Consider the following 6,756-nt stretch of genomic DNA (forward strand, 5'->3'; position numbering starts at 1 on the left):
ACAGTAATGGAGAGGTACAGCTGTTAATTTTGTGTACTTCATTGAATGTTTAAAGACACGTCGCCTGTGTTTTGGACAAACGACAGGCGGATCAGTAACCGCTCCTGCTTATCGCCGACCTTTCTGTTCCTGCCACTTTAATTCCCTATTCCTTGTAAGTTCTGATCTTTATGTGTCTGGCCACATGCACTGATATATAGGTGAAACACCCTGGTTTCCTTGGCTGCGTGAGTCGAAGGAAGGCACTCTCAATCCCTGCCAAACTCGTGAGACTGAGACGGCTCGATCCCACTCCAAACCCCGGGTTGTGTGGGTGCTGTGTAATTTGCTATCCTGTGACAAATAACAGACTGTACACTGCATACGATTAAAGGGATTATACTTATGAATCTTAACTTAACTGAAAGGTTAGTGAAGAATAACAAAAATAAACTGCCCAATTCCAATTAAACAGTCATACGTGCACACGTTGGAGCTCATCTGGAACTTCTCTGTCGCTCAGGCGCTGGGTCCTCGGTCAACGTGAAAGCTCACACCACCTTCCGAACGGCGCTCGCAATCCATCTCGAACAAACGGGTCTCCCGCCGGATCCTGTGCTTCGACCGGGTCTCTACAGCGTCTTCTCTCCCCACCTCCCGCCGAACAAAACCCAGGCCCAACCTTAGTGTCCCTCACCAGAGAAACAGCCCCTTAATTCAACCATCCTAATTGGATAGCATACGTTTCTCCTCATCTCTTATGTTCAACCATAAGCCAAACAAGCTGAAAACAAGCTGCTTTTACAGAACTGACAATATGAAATACATACAGCACAACAGTAAAAGTAATAACTAGGGCATTACACTCTCCCCACACCGAAATAGTCATGTCCTCATGACTTGGAAATAATTTGTCATCTCATATTAACAACAGCGCTTTCAATGGAATTTCATGAGGTCAGCAACTCCAATCCATTTCTAAAAGGTAGTGACTTATCTCACTAGGGGGATAGTCGGAGCACTCTGTTACCCTGGTCCTACATAGGCAAGCCGATCCTTTGAGACTTCCTTACCCCATCAACTACTTCAGTTTCCGACACTCCTTGGGATACCTCTGGTGTAGATGACAAGGGTCCCCCCGGTCTATCACTCGTGCCTTCCTGCAACCCGGATCCCTCTGCTCAGCTTCATCCCCAGTTACTCTGCAGCCTGGACCCGCTTCCTAGTCCAGCTGCAAGCCAGCCTGAGCACTGCTAATCCCCCACACAACCCCACACTCGCTCCCCGCCCAGGTCACCTGCCTCAGCGAGAGAAAGGATGGGAATTGCTTCATCATTTTTGGGGAGTTGGCGAAAGGCAGCATATCCCACAACCCCTTTACCTCATCCTCCGAGTCCTTCAGTCTCTCCGCGTTGCGGCAGGGTCCTCTTACTAGGTGTAGGGTCCAGGCCAGTCTCTGGGGTAACACGTACCTCTTGCACCAGAGGTAGAAGGTGTTTCCGATGCAGAATCCAGACAGGTCCATTCCCATCCTCTGGAATCACTCAGAAAACTAGTACATTTGGCATTTGACTCTCCATTGCATAGGCCGTAGCTTCCCAGCGGTCAGCCAACTTATACTTCCCTGGTAGACCCAAATTCATTATGTGGACTTGGTTTCCAGGCATGCACTGGGAGAACCTAACTTTTTGATCATCTTCTTTATGTGTCTTGCGTGTTACACGCTTGGGCGATCATGGCTTTCCACATCGGAGCATCAATGATATCTCGCACATTTAAATCTGTTCTTTCGCAGCGTCCATATATCTTCTTCTTTGCCTTCCTCTTCCGGGTTTCCCAGGCATACGGTCTTGTAATGTAAGACATTCTATTTCTCCCTTTCTGTAGACATGGCCCAGGAATTTAAGTTTCCTCTCATTTAATGTTCTCATTAAAGATCTTTCTGTATGGTCACGTTGGAGTACTGTCTGATTAGTTACCATATCCCAACATGATATTTTCAGCATTCTTCTAAGAAACCATATTTCTGTTGCTTCTAAGTTTCTTTAGAGTTCTGGTGTTATAGTCTGTGTTTCGGAAGCATACAGCAAGATTGACCAGATGCAACATTTTAGTAGCCTCAGCCTTGTTGTCAGAGAAGTGTGTCTGTTAGTAAAAATGGATTTCATTTTTTGGAAGCTGGTTTTGGCAATGGCAATTCTTCTTTTTATTATTTCCACTTTAGTTCCAGCATCTTGTGATATAAAGCTACCAAGGTAATTAAAGCCGGTCTTTTGTTCAATCTCTTGGTTACCGATGTATAATTGGCAGTCGGGGGTATCCTGTTGTTTTGATATTACCATACATTTGTTTTTTTACAGTTGATGGTTAGACCAAGATCTGCACTTGTTTGTATTACTTTGTCTAGGAGGATTTGTAGGTCTTCTGCAGCACTTGCTGTTAGGGTGGTATCGTCTGCATATCTTATATTGCTGATGTTAACACCACCAATTTTTATCCCATCTATGTCTTCTATTTCTCTGAGAATCACTTCATTATAGATCTTAAATATTTCCGGTGAGGCAACGCATCCCTGTCTAACTGCTCCTTTAATTTTAGTCCAACTGCTTATATTATCATCAATTTTTACCTCCGCTGTTTGATTCCAATATAAATTTTGAAGCAGTTGTTGGTCCCTTCAGTCAGTGTTTAGTTTAGCGAGAATTTGAAATATTTTATCATGTTTCATTTTGTCGAATGCTTTAGTGAAATCGATAAAACATAAAAAGACATCATTTTCATATTCAACTGCCCTTTCGGAAAGCATTCATAGTATGAAAATTGTGTTCCTATTTCCTCTATCCTCAATAAACCCATATTGCAGTTTAGAATTTTCTGTCTTAATTTGTTTTTAATTCGACTCAGAACAATTCTCAACAAAATTTTTATTATGTGACTTATAAGACTGATTGTTCTGTAATTTTCGCTGTCAATGGTTCTAGGAATTTGTGGCAGTTATAAATACTGATTTCAAGAGATCGTCACTTTTCAACATAATTGTATAAGGGCTAAGAGAGTTGTAAAAGAGCGCCTGAAGGCTTTGTGTGTCAATGCAAGGAGCATTCGTAACAAGGTGGATGAATTGAAAGTGCAGATTGTAATTAATGATTATGATATAGTTGGGATCACAGAGACATGACTCCAGGGTGACCAAGGATGGGAGCTCAACATTCAGGATTATTCAATATTCAGGAGGGATAGACATGAAAGAAAAGGAGGTGGGGTGGCGTTGCTGGTTAAAGAGGAGAATAACGCAATAGAAAGGAAGTGCATAAGCCGGGAAGATGTGGAATCGATATGGGTAGAGCTGCATAACACTAAGGGGCAGAAAACGCTGGTGGGAGTTGTGTACAGGCCACCTAACAGTAGTAGTGAGGTCGGGGATGGTATTAAACAGGAAATTAGAAATGTGTGCAATAAAGGAACAGCAGTTATAATGGGTGACTTCAATCTACATGTAGATTGGGGGAACCAAATTGGTAAAGGTGCTGAGGAAGAGGATTTCTTGGAATGTATGCGGGATGGTTTTCTGAACCAACATGACGGGGAACCAACTAGAGAGCAGGCTATTCTGGACTGGGTTTTGAGCAATGAGGAAGGGTTAATTATTAATCTTGTCGTGAGAGGCCCCTTGGGTAAGAGTGACCATAATATGGTGGAATTCTTCATTAAGATGCTTATATTTCATTAAGCAGTAAGTGCAGAAAATGCCAAGAGAAACCAGTCACAATCCTGTAGCAGTTTAACTCAAACTGATTACTTACAAAGGTACAATCAAGTGGCATATATCATTCACTAAAATCTTGCTTTAAAATGCAAACTCATGAATGCCCTCTATCACATCATAAAGGCACCATAAATTCAAGCCTGATCCAGTTTTACAGTCAAAATATTAACAATTATGTGATAATCAATACAAGCAGGAACAACTCCCTCTACAGATAAAACCATTCCCAACCAACAGATGTTCCTCAATCAGTGGAGCACATCACCATGGGTATTGTTTGTATCATCAGTCAGAAAACCGAAAGACTTTCTCTGCCAGTCAGCTTCCAAATGTTGCTACTTTGTCATTCATTGCCACGCCCCGCTGCTGATTCCCTTCTCCTCATCATACATTCTTACCCCGACCATCATCCAGAACCCCAAACTCTGCCCTGTGCAGACCCACCTCTGGTTTCTGACCCTGCTCCATCTGCAGAGAATTCAAGGGAAACCTCTTCAATTAGAGCAGGAGAGAGTAATACAGTGACAGCAGGCCTGAATAGGGATCTTGACAGGATGAAAGCCTGGGCAGACGACTGGAATGTCACTTTTGAGCCTACTAAGTGCAAGGCGATGATGATGTCCAGGAAGAGAAGTCCAACTAACCCCGACCTGTATTTTGGGAACTGTAAAATCCTTGGTGTCAATATTGACAGCACGTTGGTATGGGATAAACACGTTTCCACTATTTCATACATGGCTGGACAAAGGCTTGGAGCTCTGTGGAAAGTAGCATCCAAATTAGACAAAGAGGGCAGAGCCACGGTTTACAAAGCCCAGGTACAAAGTATCATGGATGAATGCCTCACAGAGTTCCCTCAGCCAGTTTGATTCCATTCAGAGAAAGGCTCCCAGGATTATAGGTGTAGATGAAAATGCACAATGCAGAATATACAAAATGCCCGCCAGCCACAGCCCTGCAGACCTTCACGCCATGCTGCCTTCATCTTATGAGAGACGGCGTACCAGACAATCAAGTTTGTCAATGCCTGCTCAGGCTGTTTCTATGCCTGATGCGAGAAGCCACACACCGGATAGAAGCTTCCTTCACTGTGCTATCAGAATTTGGAACAGCCTTCCAGATGCTGTGGTTGGAAACATCTGCGACGATGGGGTGCAAGCCTTCAAGAGTCGAGTGCACAAACACCTATCATCTCTGGGAGGGAAGTCATATGCTTCTTCATAAGCTATCATGAAGGGGACCAGGATGGCAATGCTTGGTTGTTGGCAAGTAGGGTTAATACCTGACTTTCAAGAGCACTTGTGACTTATCTTCCGGCTGGACTTAGTCCTTAAACTGCTGGAGAACAGTGCGGAAAGAACAGGTGCTGTTTCCTCCCGGTAGGGATTAGTTTTTAGTTCCAAGTGCTCCTGCCCCGTTTTGTCACCCTGCAACCTTATCCTTCAATCTCTTTGAATTATGGAGGGCAGCATGTGTATAAATATCTCTCTCCAGCAGATTTCATCATGATCATCATGACTCCAGTAATTCTACTATTTTTAATTTCTCTTACCTGTACATATGATTTTTTATATATTCTATCGCTGAGCAGCAGTGAACCTTCTGATTGGCCTATCAGAGTTCTCTTTGGGAACTAGTTGACGATCAGCATTTCTGATCTGGCTATTGTTCACGATTGCATTTAATAAAAAAAACCCACAGAGTGGTAACTGCTTGGAACCCATCATCACAGGGAGAGTGAGAGGTGAACGACAGGGGAGGATTTAAAAGGGCTGTCGTGGAACTGAATCACTGGCAGTGTCCAGCCAGCCTGAGTTGACTCTCTACAGTACACCAATTGTGTTATAAATTCACTAAGTACCCAAGACAGAGTTTAAAACAGAACTGATTTATTTGTCTAAGATCCAGAATATTAAACTCCAGTCCCATTAAAGGTGAATGTGCAGCAGAAGAAACTCCTCCCATGCCCAGTGACCAGGGCGCAGAACTGGGTGTGGTGAGCAGCAGCAATAATTGCAGAGTTCAGCACAGACAGTCACTCTCGAAATAACATTCAGCAACGGTGATGGACAAATATCCAGCATGCAGCTGATTGAAACTTTCTCCCCAGTGTGAACCCGGCAGTGTGTCACAAGTGTAACATGATGTCAGGTTTCACTGCTCATGGAATGGCCTCTCTGCAATGTATCACTGCTGAGGTAATGGTTTCTCTGTAGCAGCAATGTTTAGGTTATGACTAGAGATAACAATGTTTTGGAGGGAAGGGTATCCAATGACAGAAATGTTCTTTCTTGTGAGTCTGGAAGAGAGATTTTCGTGGTCTTTTGCTGGGGAGAGATGAGAAGACGCGAAGGGAGAGAGTGGGCCCTTTCTCTTTTATTTGTTTACTTCACTAACCCTATACTCAAAGTAAGAATTATGAAGCTCAATAGTTTTATCACATCATGTACTGTTTGTTATTTCAGGGTACTGATTTGTAAAAGGGGACACATTGCGCAGCATCCACCCAAACGAGATTTCCTAAGTTTGACCGGGGCTGTCACCCCCTGTATTAAGCTGCTAGCCAAAGGGAGAGTTACATAAGGTTAGGTGACTGAGTGAATTGCTTCCCACATTCACAGCAGGTGAACAGCCTCTCTCCAGTGTGAACCTGGTAGTGTGTCATAAGGATAGACAACTGAATGAATCTAGGAAGATTGCAGGAAGATTGTTTCCGATGTTGGGGAAGTCCAGAACGAGGGGTCACAGTTTGAGGATAGAGGGGAAGCCTTTTAGGACCGAGATTAGGAAAAACTTCTTCACACAGAGAGTGGTGAATCTGTGGAATTCTCTGCCACAGGAAACAGTTGAGGCTGGTTCATTGGCTATATTTAAGAGGGAGTTGGATATGGCCCTTGTGGCTAAAGGGATCGGGGGTATGGAGGGAAGGCTGGTGCAGGGTTCTGTGTTGGATGATCAGCCATGATCATACTGAATGGCGGTGCAGGCTCGAAGGGCTGAATGGCCTACTC

The 6,756-nt window shown here is 43.8% G+C and overlaps 1 protein-coding gene across 1 annotated transcript in view; it reads right to left on the bottom strand.

Moving 5' to 3' along the window:
* Positions 1-6,756, bottom strand: part of LOC134341857 (zinc finger protein 235-like) — a 37,635-nt gene that overhangs the window by 22,369 nt on the left and 8,510 nt on the right. The gene's annotated exons all lie outside the window — the stretch shown is intronic.

This window comes from Mobula hypostoma, unplaced genomic scaffold (genome assembly GCF_963921235.1).
Source record: "Mobula hypostoma unplaced genomic scaffold, sMobHyp1.1 scaffold_53, whole genome shotgun sequence".
NCBI classification, from domain to species: domain Eukaryota; kingdom Metazoa; phylum Chordata; class Chondrichthyes; order Myliobatiformes; family Myliobatidae; genus Mobula; species Mobula hypostoma.